Below are 13,358 nucleotides of genomic sequence, written 5' to 3'. Positions count from 1 at the left end.
GTTTAGTAAAAGAGCTTAAAAAATGACATAAGGCAGGATTATGTTCAGCAACTGAAGGCTGGGTGAGAACAGGGAAGCCTGCCCAAAATGTTGGTATTTACCCTCTCACAAAAAGCACTCAGGCAGCAGTGGAGCTTCACTCTGCCATAACGCTGCCAGGACCGAGGGTTTCTTAATATTTCTGTGGAAATCTTTCACAGGAGCCCAGGTAGCACAGGCAGCAGGGGAGGTCGCTGGCAGTGCCTTTCTGTCACTGGTGTATTAATGGAGTGATAAGACAAATGTAACGTCTTGACACGCCAAAGGATTTTTCCTGCTGTTGCTAAGCTGGCTGCTCCCCAACGGGGTTCGGCTTGTACAGGGGTTCCTGCTGTGCTGTGTTTCTGCCCCCCTGCCCTCAACCCCTCCCTAGATAGTTGTCCAGCTCCTCTAAGTTATTCTTTAGAATCCAGCATTTTAGTAAGACCCTCGGTCACACCTGGAGCATATTTGTATTGCCAGACACAGATCATTTCAAATAGGTGTGGTGACTCAGGAAAAACCTGGGAAGGACTTCAGGTGGACTCCAGAATATCAGTTTGGAGCTGTGGGGCAGGAAAGCCTCTTTCCTCAGGATGCCCAAGAACAGACCAAGACTGATGTGCTGCCCATAGAGAGCTGATTTCTGCCCTAGATGCACCCCATGAGTGATGGGGCATAATTCTGGTTGACACCACTTGCAGTGCACACAGGAGGCTCCTTGCTGCATTCAGTTTCCTTCCTTAGAGAGTAGGCCCTCTGCTGTGGATTTCTGTTGATTTTTTTGATTTTTTTTTATCAGGCTAAAGAGGATATATTTTATCATAATGGTTTCAAATCCAATGTGTACAGGCCAACGCAAATAGGGTATTACAAGTTGAAGAACTGTACCTCAGGCACCATTTTATTAGAACTAGTGTTTACATCAAACAATACATCCTAAGTACTTCATATTAAGCTTGGACAAATCATTTGCCTGAGGATTAGGGTGTTGTGCCACTGAAATGTAATCCTTCTGTTGATTTTTTTTTCCAAGCTGGCAAACCAAACATGGTAAAATCAGTAACTGTTAAAAAATCAGAAGGGTGAAAACCTTAGCTTCAATTTGACATGCTTAATGAAACATAGGAAAAATTATCAAGGTGGGTTTGAAGACAAATATCTGAACAGCAGGTATCTGAAACCTGCTCAGATCAGAAAAACTCTGCAGGGTTACAAAAAAATTATAACAGTGGGTTTCAGTGTTCCCCCATGGGGGCTGAGAAGGGAAGAGGGGGCTGGTCTGGCTGCTTCCCATAAGGTGTAAATGATGTTTGCATGTGGAACTGAGTGAAAACTTTGGGAAGCTGAGCCAGGAGCAGTGGTCAGAGCAGGCTGTTTCTCACAGGGCAATGCCCTGTGCCCCTGTGCAGCCCAGGCAGCATGTCCTGCCCCAGGGCAGGATGGCATGAGGGAGAGCATCACTCTTCTGGCCTCTGCTGAGATACAACAGTCATATTTGTAACAGCAGCTGTGAGGAGTGGTGGGGTGGCAGGGCCCCAGCCAAATTTGTAGTTTTGTGTGGAATGGAACCAGGCCAGTTCCCGCTGGCTTCACAAAAGCAACCTGCACTCCACAAAAACATCTCACACCTTTTCAGTACTTAGGAAAGCACATTTCTCCCTGTATCTTACACAACCATGGCATTTGTTTTCCCATGCATGTACTGCTTGGGCCCCTTTTAACAAAAAACACCCCAAAGGATGAGTGCTCAGGCACACAGGACGCCCCTGATGGGAGCTGCCATCATGTACTGAAAGGACAAGGATGGCATCAAGGTGAGCACAAAACACCTCCTGTCTCCTCACAGGCATTTAAGCTCAAGTCAGAGGCAACAGGAGTACTACAGAGATGCCATCCCTAAACTGAACCCACAGTAGTGCCCTGGAGACTGTTTTCAACAGAAGCCCCATAGCAATGGCTGAGGAGGATACATTTCCATGCTAGGTAAGAAAATACCTAAATATAAGTGTTTGGCTGTATTGGAAGCAAGGAGCAGGACTCTGGCTCCAAACAAGGAAGAGAGAAAACTTTCCTGGACTTCTGCAGGACTGGCATCTCACCTGTGTGATTTCTCCCACCTCCAGCAATTTGGTGGTGCTCACATGCACCTCAGGCACCTCTTCCCTGCTGTCTCTCCCTTCTCTCCTCCCAGAGCCAAGTCTGACTTTCCCTACAGGTACCCTCCATCCTCCCCTCTGCTTTTCACCTGGCCAGGCAACCTGAGATGTTACCACACTGCTGGCTGGCTGAAGCTTCAGGAATCAAGAGGGAGAAAAGGGGGGTAGCAATCCTCTCTACCCACCTCTCCTACTCCTTTTCCAAAAAGGAGTAGGTTACTCAATTCCACAGTTTCTCTAAAGAATCAAGAAGGTGGAATAGGTGTAATGCCAGAAATCAATATCTTGTTTTGGTACAAGCTTGCCAATAATGACTTTTGCTAATAATTCCAGGGGAATCTGTATTTGAGAAGTCTAGTATCCCATACTTGTCAGTAGTATGAGATAAAAAGACATGAAATGGGTTGTGCAACCACCAGTGAATGCCAGTACCAGCATGTGGTGCACTGGTCACTGGCCCTCATCTCTCATCACTACTACAGCTAAGGCTCCTGCGCAGAGGGAGCTGAGCCTGGTGTAATTTTTCTTTACTGCTAAAGGCACCTGCCCTGCAGGGCAGTCAAAAACAGTGAAGTGGATATTAATCCACAGAATATGCCTTGGGAGGCGCATTTAAGCAGATCTAGGTTTCCATGAGACTTTATAGTCAGAATTCTCCAACAAAGTGTACTTGTATGTTTTGGTTTTATATGTGTGTGTCTGTGGCTATGAATTTATCTACATCTGCACAATACTGCATCTTTGGGAGTGACACACAATAGATGTATGTCTTGAGAGAGATGTAGATACAAACACAGACATGAGAGACCTCTGTGAAGAGGTTACCCAACACAGTGACAAGTGATGGTATGCAAGTACATGGAGAATCCATGGGTCTGAGCCCTCAATCAAACAGATAATTCCCAAGTTTAAAGCTAAGGACAATATTAAGTGTTTCTGAATAAAAAATTAGGCCATCACTGAAGCAACCTCCATTCTTTTGGAAAGAAGAGTCCCTGAAGATGACATAAAAAAAACCCACAAAAATTTGTACTCTTGCATCATTGGGAAGAAAAAGAGGGATTACATCTAAGAAACTATTAATTGGCTAATATGCCCCCATAGTTGAGTGCATACACACTAAACTTACTGCTTGTTTTACCACAGTTTAAAAATAAATCTAAAACTAATTGATATTCTTTTGCCAGCCATGAGTTACCTGCTAAGTAAACTCAGCAGCAGCTCTTTGCCTCTTGTGGCAGCTGAGATGTGTCACAGGCTTGTGAGGGAGCTCAGCAGCTCAAGGCAGGTGTAAGAGCCACAGACTTGTATCCCTCCCTGCAGTCCATTGATGCTCTCACCAGCCTCATCGTGCCTTGCCATAGGTGGGCAGAACACCCAAAGTTGTGTCTGTTGCAGGGTGCCCATAATCACCCACTGCATTCCCATGCTTCTGTCTAAGACTTCTGAAATGACCAGATTTTGGACAGGGGCACAAAGCGGCAAGTTTCATTGAAAGTCCAAAAGGTTCTGTTCACTAGGTAACACTCCCCTAGGGCATCTAGATGCCCAAGCATTTGAAAGCCTTGTGAAGATCATGCTTGCTGCGTCTCCATCAATGTGTCTGGTTTGAGGGGTATCCACAAGATGTGGAACAGATAATGCCCAGTCCCTGCCCATAAACAAAAATTCATTGATGAGTATCAAGGCATAAAAGAACTGCAGCAATGGGAAGTATTATGTTTTTCTTACAAACAGCACAGTTAAAGCTTTTGAAAACGAGTCTTTGGCTCAAAATTACACTCTCAGACTCCAAGCACTCTGCTGTCGATTGGAACTGCTGTGCATTTTGTTAAGCCAAGCCACGTACTGAGAGGTGTCTTGATATTTCCTCTCCTTGTGGGCCCATTCTTCAGCAGAGGAGAAGGGGAGTGCTGACTCGCTGAAGCAGTCGTATTAATTGAATCTCCCAGTAGGTCCCATCCTGTCTGCACTCTCAGGGTAGCACCTCTGAACAAGGCACTGCTTTAAGAGCTCTGCTGTGCCAAGGCTCCAAGTAGCACTGGTGAATGCTGCTGCCTTGGCTTCAAGCAGAAATTTCACAGAGATCACACATGTGTGAGCAGGTTAAATAAAACAGCAAAAAAAAAACACTCAAGAACAAACTAACCCACAAGAGGTAGAACCTGAAAAATTAGGAAATTATAAACAAACGGGGAACACAGGCACAAGTATTGCACACAAAGGGCAATAAACATATGGAATAAATTAGGGGAGTAGGCAATGGAAGCAAAGCATGTAAATGAGTTCCACAGACACCTAGGTTTGTTGCTACAGAAGCAGGGGATGGGGGAGAAGAAAGAAGGATGGAAAAGCAGAGAAGTGAAAAGGGCCTTCTCCTGATCCCATGGCCTTTTCTTATGGTTCCTAAACTCTCTGTTTATCTAGATATTGCTGAGACCCCACATTAATAAGCACATGGTATTTGTAGGTACCACATGGACAAGCACACCTGGACACAGTTTCTCTTTGTTCAGATCAAACATCCAGCCTGCCTTCAAAGTATGGTATGAGGGTCTCTACTGCAAATTGAAATGCAAGTGTCTTGATTTCCCTGAAACTTTGAACTCTCATTTTTACTGTCCTTCTGAGAGGACAGGGGAGAGGATTGAGTTACTAAAAAAAAAAAAAATTAGGAAACAGAGAAAAAAAATTCACTAAAGCATGGTCCGACTTAAAAGTGCAAAATACAGTATGCCTATACATGGGAGAGGAACAACAGATTTTAAGATTTTATATTATTAAGAGTAGCTTGATCACAAGCTGGAGCTGCCACAGTTAATCTTACTTCACTGGTTTTACTGGCATTTTAATGTGTTACCCAGGACTTAACACTATATTATTCACTAAGAGGCTTGTTCCCACCACCGGACACAGAAACATCGCTGCTGTTAGCACGAAAAGGGGAGCCACATAAACACAGGGAAGAGAACAGCCCCTTGTGCACATATACTTTTGATGATGATGCTGTGGAGTTAACTCTCAGGATTTTTCCCCTTGATTCCCACTGTGCTCACTTGTGGTGACAGGATTGTAGCTGCAGCCAGGTTTGACACTCTTGCACTGGGGCCGAGGGGATATCGCCCCATCAGCAGGGCAGAGCAGAGGCAAGACAGAGCTGCCTGCTGCAGCAGAGGAGGTGCTAAATACAGGCTTTCTCCTGGGTTGGCAGGCTTTTTAATTTATCCTGTTGCTAATAAAGCATCCACTGTAGCTCAGGAAGCAAACGGGCCTGGGGAATGGCAGTGGGGGCTGCTGCAGGCAGGAAGAGTCAGCCTTGGCTGCATAAATTGAAGGTTTCACATGCTCTGCAAAGAGTCTCTGTGAGAGATAGAAAGAGTTAGGAGACCATCACAGACAATGTGAACCACAGCTTGCACAGGGGAGCTGAGGCTGCCGAATGCCATGCCAGCCTTTCCCAAAGGGAGCTCCACTTCAGTGGTTGTGCAGGAGGCTCCTCACCTGCAGCTCTTGCCGGGGCAGCGCTGACACTGACCACAAGGCTGGACCCCTGCCTTCAGCAGCACCAACCACCAGTGCTTCAACGCTCCAGTTAACACAAGTCTCACAGGTGGTACCTCTTTCCAGGCATATTCTTAAGTTTCTTTTGCTACTTGATCAAATTTGGGATAAAACACAGGAGAATTTACAATCTCATTTGAAATGGATCTTTTTAAAGGGGAAACAGGACTAAAGAAAAACCTACCACCACCATTTAGGCCCTTCAAATTCACACCTCAAGCAGGAATTAGAAGTTGAATGGGAAACATCTATTCTCACCTTCTACATTTGCAATATCCTTATATTTAAGTTCTGCATGTCTTGAACAGTGAGTTTACGACTATAGTCTACCTCCCGATGCCGGCAATACAAGCACAAAAGAGTGGCATGTTAGTAGGATTTAATTAAAGCAAATTTTATTCATGTTTCCATCCATTGATACAGGACAAATCCTTCTTTGCACCCAATAATCTAAAAAACCATTTAAAAGGCACTTGTAGTTTGTTTCCTGAAAGGTCACACCATAGTGCAAACTGTTTCATGTCTTCCTTTTATTCTGTATGTGTATGCCATGCTTATTTCCTCCAGTACACTGGAAACCCTACATCACTCTATATGGGAGAGTAGAGAAAAATTATTTACACAAGAGTTTGAAAGGCAAGAGGCTTTCCCATGTGGGGTGGGATGTTTGGCCTTGAACAATGTCCTTTAACAAGTTAGTTCTTCTATTCCCCTCTCACTGAAGGACTAACATCACACTGCCCTTCAAGTCCACAACGGAGGTGCACCATGAAGGCACAGTATTCAGCTTTTGCTCCTTCAGAAACTGCTCTAGTGACAAGTGAAACAGCAGAAGTTCCTGCTGCCTCTATTCAGCGCTGCTCTTTGCCCCAAGACACAGACAGCCTGACCCCAAAGCCTTTCCCTGCTAACAAGACCTGCCCAAGTAGAGACTGCTTTAGGGTACGTCATCTGAGTGGGGGCTGTGGGCCAGGCATTTCCCAGGAAAACTGCTTGTGTCTTTGTAAGCCCAGCATGGGTGAAGTTTATCAGTTCTCCTGTCTAAAATGTAGTATTCCAATGGCACAAGGATAAGTGGTGTGCTGAGCCATGGCTGAGGTTAATCAAATATCGTGCTGGATGGACACTCAACCACTTAAAACCTTTGCCCAATCACTATGCAAAATGCATTGCTGGAGGATCTTTTTTATTTGTTTATTTTAGGAGAGAATAATATTTGTGTGTCTTCCACTGCATCAAATGCAAATAATCATGGAAAATGTCTTCCTTTTTTCCCTGGCTTGTTTTCATAAAATATCCTGGCCTGTGCTTAACAGACGATGAAATAAAACCCAGTCTTAACAGGATTTGTGTTGAAATATTAATTGATTGACCAAAACATCAAAAAACAATGGAAAGAAAAATTCCCTTTTTTAGAATAGCCAGTTCATAGTAGCTGGCAAGGGAGTTGCTTCTGGATTTTGTCATCCTGTTACTAGCACATTGCTGTGTCTCTACATACCGGCACTGTTTTAGAAGGTACAGCCACATACAATGGCAGTTCTACTTTTACAGTCCAGAGACCCTTAAAAATCTCTAAGTTCAGAACCTGCCTATCTCCTAGCCCCAAGATGTAAAAATTCTGAGGGCCAGAAGCACTGGACTATAACACTAGACCAACACAGAGAGATCTAGATAGCCACATCTAAAAGAGGACAAATATTTGTATCACTCAGTTTTAGGTAAACCCAAAAAGTAGCAAAGTCTTGGTAGGAAGACCCCTCTGACATCATTGGGGCCATCTAGCTGATTTCTGGGGAGACACACTGGAAAGGAAACAGGAATGATTACAGAGCTTGGCCGCCTTATGCTCCACAAGCTATGGGGTGGTGGCAATGCCTCTCTGCATCCCAACAGCACAGGGGCTGCTCGGGTGCGCGGCTCCAGAACCGATTTTCCCCCTCCAAGCACAGCCATGAGGGCTGTGAACACATGAACACTGCAAGCCATTGCTGTACCCTGACTTGCAGAGCCTCTCCTTGCCGAGATGACTTATCTGACTCACTTAGAACAAAATTTGGAGAAGAAGGACTGATCATGCCCTCACTTGCCTGGGAGGCATTGCTGAACCATCATCAGAAATGGCCTGATTGCTGTGAACAAGGGGAAGCACATTTTGAAGAGGCCTAGGCAGGGATGCCAAGACACATCACGCTGCTCAGCTGTGTTCGGAGTCCTTCTGTGGGAGTTCACGGGAGGCGCTCAGGGACAGGACGAAGGGCAGAGGCTGGGGAGCCACAGGTCTGTCTGTCTGTCTGTCTGTCTGTCGCTCAGAGGGCTCTATGCAAAAGGCCACCAGGATGTGCTCTGCCAGCAAGGTTCATGTCCAATACCAGAGACTGGGGCTGGGGCAGGCCCAGGAGTTTAGGGACACACAAGCCCTTTGAGGAGCAGTGGAGAAACGTGACACAGCCACAGAAGAAACACAGCAGTGGATGCATGCAACTGTTCCCACCCTGGACACTGCCAGGGCAGCAGCCAGGAGGGAATCAGAAGTGACAGTACTACTTTCTCCTTCAACAGGGTGAATCCAGGACACAGGCACAGCTTAAAATGTGACTTTGCCATCACTTTGGGTTCAAACCTTGGTGTTATTTATAAGCAAGGTTGTGGAATTTTCTTCCTTTCCTTGAGAATTTTTCCTTCTCATTAATTTTATCAGTAAAACCAAAAGAGGAGGATGTATCAGTAAGGGTATAAGGGACGACATGATGCCATGGCATTGCAACCACTTTGTCCAGATCTCCAAATACCAAGGCTTGGGAACAGCTTTCCTGAAGTGCCAAGGCTCCCTGAACTGTGTAGGTGCAGACTGTCCCATGTAGATGTCCCATCTGCAGGATCCAGTTTTCCATATGGCTGTATTAGATGCTCCCCTGACAAATGTAAGCTTGAAAGGCACAGAGCTAGAGTACCCTTTTTGTCTATATTTTCTAACTTATTCTTAGAAACAGGCCAGATATTATTTTTAGTAAAATTTTCACCTGCTTCCAAGTCAGTTAGGCTGATCTTAAGATAAGGACATAGACACAAAGCACACAGGGATCAGATTTTTAAAGCACTGAATTACCTGAAAGTGCAGAGAGACACCTAGCTGTTTCCCATTGCTCTCAGTGCAGAAGAACTGGGCACAGCCCAGTGAATGCAATCCTGGTATCCCTATACTGAAAAAAATGTGAAGAACAAACAGTAGATTATAAAAGGGACACAGTGCCTTTCATTACTCTCAAGCTATCAACATCTTGCAAGTCGTATTTTGCAGCTTAATCCACAGCAGACAGCCACGTCAACGTTGGGGATAAACTAAGTACAGGAGCCTGTGCTAATCAGTTATAATCAATTATATTACTCAGACAATCAACAAAAGCACAGTACTTGTGGACTGTATTACAATCCCACCTCCTCCTACCTATTCCCTATGACAGAAGCAATAGAGAAGAGTGTAATTCCCCCTGGTCCCAGTCTGGTTCCAAGTCTCCCCATCACCACTGCCTACATCCCCATCAAGAGATGAATGAGCAGCCCCACTAAAAATACACCCATGAGTGTTCACACTAATAAAAGTGAAATGTTGACAAGTTTGGGCCCTATATGTTGTCAGTGTTTATTCTCATGGTTTAGCTAATTACTCTGTATAACATTGGTTTAAAAATTTACACTTCCCAGTGAGTAATGTACAAACCAAGACTCAAATGAGGATAAATTTTTACCAAAAATAAAAAATAAAATGCTTCAGAATTATGCTGGCAATGGAATTGCAGCCGGCATGACAATTAGACACAATGTTAATCAGATATGAGCAATATGTACCAGATTATTTTATTAGCCTGAGAAAGATGGTCAAGCTTCTTCCAACTTTCATTTACCATTTCCTTTAAGGTGATTGATGATGATGATGATGATGATTTTATTGTTAGAATAAAATTTCTCCTTTTGTTTTCTTCTTACTTAGAGTCCAACTTAGAATACAACAGAGTGGTTACTTAAGTCCATCTCTCAAGGAATTGTTGCTCTCTCTGCTGCTGCTGTTGCACTGAATTGTTTTTATTTTCAAATCCATCTGTCTGTTGCTACTTTTAACATACTCATCCTGATGAGAACTGCACTCCACCACCACAGTGAGCCTCACACAAAGGGGATAAGGGAACACTCCTCAGCTCCTCCAAAATCAGGGTTTTAGGCTGTGAGCTTCACTTAAATCCAGTCTTGAGAAGACAGGCAGAGCACTGTGGACATGCTCATAGTTTTCCACTCAGCTCCTAAATCTCTTGGGCACCCTACCACAAAGAAAGCTACCGCATGGATGCTGGCAGCCCTATCTGAAGCAGGACTTCTTCCCTTGTCAGATAGCTTCCATCAGCTCTGTGCAGGAGCCTTCACGTCCCAGAGGGATGCAGAGCAGTGCCCATTCCAGAGACTGTGAGGGGAGCACCCCTGCAATGCCAAATGTGGGTCAGCTCGCATGGGTGCACTAGCCAAAGACCACTATGGGATTAAGTAGCATAAACTTCCACCTGCAGGTGTGAAAATGAGCTGCGGTATCCCTCCCTGTCGTGTCCTGTCAGTGTTCCCTGCAAGGGCAGTGGGATTGCTCTCCAGGTGTTCACTGAAAACAGCACATAAATGTTTCAAACACCACTTCATAGGTGTCACTCCAAAGCCATAAAGGAAACAGAAGGCAGAAAGCATAAGCACAAACCCTTCTCCCCTCTATAGGATTTTACAGGCTGAAGAGCAATGTTAGCTAAAACCTTCATTTTACAGCTTTTTCTCTGAAACTCAGCATACAACCAGCCTCAGAAGTATTAGTGATGTTGCCTGAAGAAGACCTCTTGGATTTAGGGGCAATAATTAATCTTTAACTGCAGTAAAGATTGTGCTGCAGGGTTAGTAGGAGTCACCATGTTGGTAAATGATGATTGCACCACACACACAGCCCTGAGTGAGTACCCTGCAATTATGGGAAAAGGTTTCCTGGGCCACTCACAAAGGCCCTCAGGTTAGGAAGGTCTTGCCAGGCAAGCTGGAAAAACCCTCCTCCTCTGTGCAAAACAGAATTTAAGGCAGAGTGGCCTGGGCAGATGAAGCTCTGAGGACAAGACATAGACAGGACGTAAGAAAGAAGGATCCATCAGGTCACACTTGTCTTGCTGGCAGCAAGGCAGGACTGCTCTCTGCTCTGTCTTTATACATCAAATTAAATACCTTGGGTAACTGAATTGCTCCATTTGACCAGCTGAGGAGGCATAAATAGAGCATTTGCGTTAGGTGTATTTTGCTCCCTGTGGCTGCCATGGGATGAGAGCAGTGCTGCTCCCCTCTCTCTCTGTTTTGATTTCCACCTCAATTATATCCCTTCTCTGGAGTGGGAGTACCATCCATAGGTCTCAACAATTCCAGCTGAAGGAACCCCTGCTCATCACTTGCCTTGCTGGTGCAGCCCAAGATGCCTGCAGGCACCAAGAAAGTCTCAAAGACAAAGGGAGAGTGGCAAGACTGTGGCCTCTTCACTAGAGACCTATCTTCCTGACACCTGGCCAAGTCTGGCCTCTGGAAACAAAAAAAGCATTAAAAGAGACTAGCTTTTTCATGAGCCAAGGAAAAGACAGCTTTCCTACTGTTACATTTAAGTAACATCAGCCAAACACCCATACCCCAAAACAGCTCTGTGGATATTTTTAGGGGCCAGATCACAAAGTCTTGAAGTCATTTATTAGTCACAGCTTCAAGGGCTTCATCAGACCTCTGTCATAGGGTAGCCTATGCTCTATATTGAGCCCAATCACTTGGATTAGACTAAGTCACATCACCTGTATGGACATCCTCACTTCTACCAAAACACAGGGGGGAGTAGGACCAGTTTGTCTCTCAGTAACTTACTCTTGTGGTAAATCGCCTGCCTGTGCTTTATCTTGCATTTGAATTTGTCTGGCTCCAGCTTCTGGCCTGCTGTTTTGGAGAAGATCCCTTCTCTGCAAGGTATTTTCTCCCCAGGAAGGTATTGTCATGCAGGGCACTTGTTGCTCACCACAGGATTCCCCTCCCAGTTGGCGGCACCAGCCCCAAAGGCAGAAGCCAGAGTCATACAATCTGACACTAAGTAAATACCCCGGCTCCATTTGAATGGAAGGGCAGACCAAGTGGCCCCAAAAAAAAAGAAAAAATCCACAAAAACCCCTTGTGGGGCTCTGCTGTATTTGTTTTAGTCGCCTTTGCTGCCTAGGGGAAGGGGAAAGGAGAGGATAAATGTCCCTTAGCCCTTTTCTCCACGCCCTTTCAGCCCTGGTCGGGTGCATATGTACCACTCATCCCTCACTGGCTTTCAGCTCCCCTGGAGCTGAAGAGTGAATAAGACCTCTAGGACATTGTCTCTAAGCTGATAATTGCAGCCTCTTCACTGGCACAAGGCGTCTCTCATGCCATTTTGACCCAAACTATGTCTTTTTTCTGTATATTTTTAATTAGACTCAAGAATGCAGAAAACCCAGCGTGAGATCCTTTCATTCCCCTTTGTTTAATATCTGTTATTATGACATTAAGTGTAGGGTTTTGTTGTGGTGGGGAGTGAAAAATCCCCCTCGGTTCTGCTGCTGTAGCCATGGGTTCGTGTACATTAAAGTGGTCATTTTCGGATTAGCTCTTGCCTTCCCTTTGATGCATGTGAAACGCTGAGCCAGTTAGTTGGAGAAGGCATTTTACCTCTTTTGTTGCCCTTCCTCACAACCGACGGCAGGGAGAGGACGAAAGCCCCCTGGCTCTCTTAAACCAGAAAGGAATTTCCAAAGGGTTTAAAGCTTTAGTTGCCACTTCTGTCTGGGGCTGCCTGACGAAAAATAGAGCGGGTTTGCTTCTAAACAGAGCAGGCGGCGAGGAGCCTCGTGTTTGCTGCTGCTGTTGTCATCAGCGCTTGTGTGCCTGTTCACTGGGAATTTGGGAGTCCTGAGGGCAGAACCGACACTGAACAACGGCACAACTCAAAACTTTCCTCTGGAATAAACGTTTTAAGTGGTGGGAACCAGAATTTTGCAGCAAAGTTTTTTCCTCTTTTCTCTTCTTTTTATCTTTTGTTTTTTTGTTTTTTTTTTTTACTCTTCTTTTTGGTTTGGCAGTTAATGGGAAGCAGAACAAAGGTTTGATTGAACAAATGCTGGATTTCAAGTACACTTGACATTACTCAGCCAGCCCTATGATTTCTATCCATTTACATAAGACTTACACTCAGCACGGCTATTTTTGTGGGATGTCTGATATTTTCTTCCTAGGAGAGAGCATTCTTGAGCCTTCAGCTCTTCCCGCTTTAACCATTCATATCATTGCAAGTAATCCTAAGGGCTCTTGATTAAAATAAAACTGAGTCAATTGAAAAATGGTTAATTACCAAAAAAAAAAAAAAAAAAAAAAGGAAAATACACACGCACAACTTTTTTGCTGCCTTGGACATCATCCCAAATATTCGTGTGAAAGTCGGGCAAACAGGGGAGAGGGACTAGAAGGTCGGGGTCGGGGGGAGGGAGTGTTTATGTCAGCACGGCTCAGTGATGGAATAACGCGCTGCAACGTGAAGTCAGAGCCGCGGGGCAT

The sequence above is a fragment of the Ammospiza nelsoni genome, chromosome 1 (genome assembly GCF_027579445.1).
Source record: "Ammospiza nelsoni isolate bAmmNel1 chromosome 1, bAmmNel1.pri, whole genome shotgun sequence".
In the NCBI taxonomy this organism is placed as follows: domain Eukaryota; kingdom Metazoa; phylum Chordata; class Aves; order Passeriformes; family Passerellidae; genus Ammospiza; species Ammospiza nelsoni.
Note: the sequence above shows the minus strand (reverse complement) of the source record.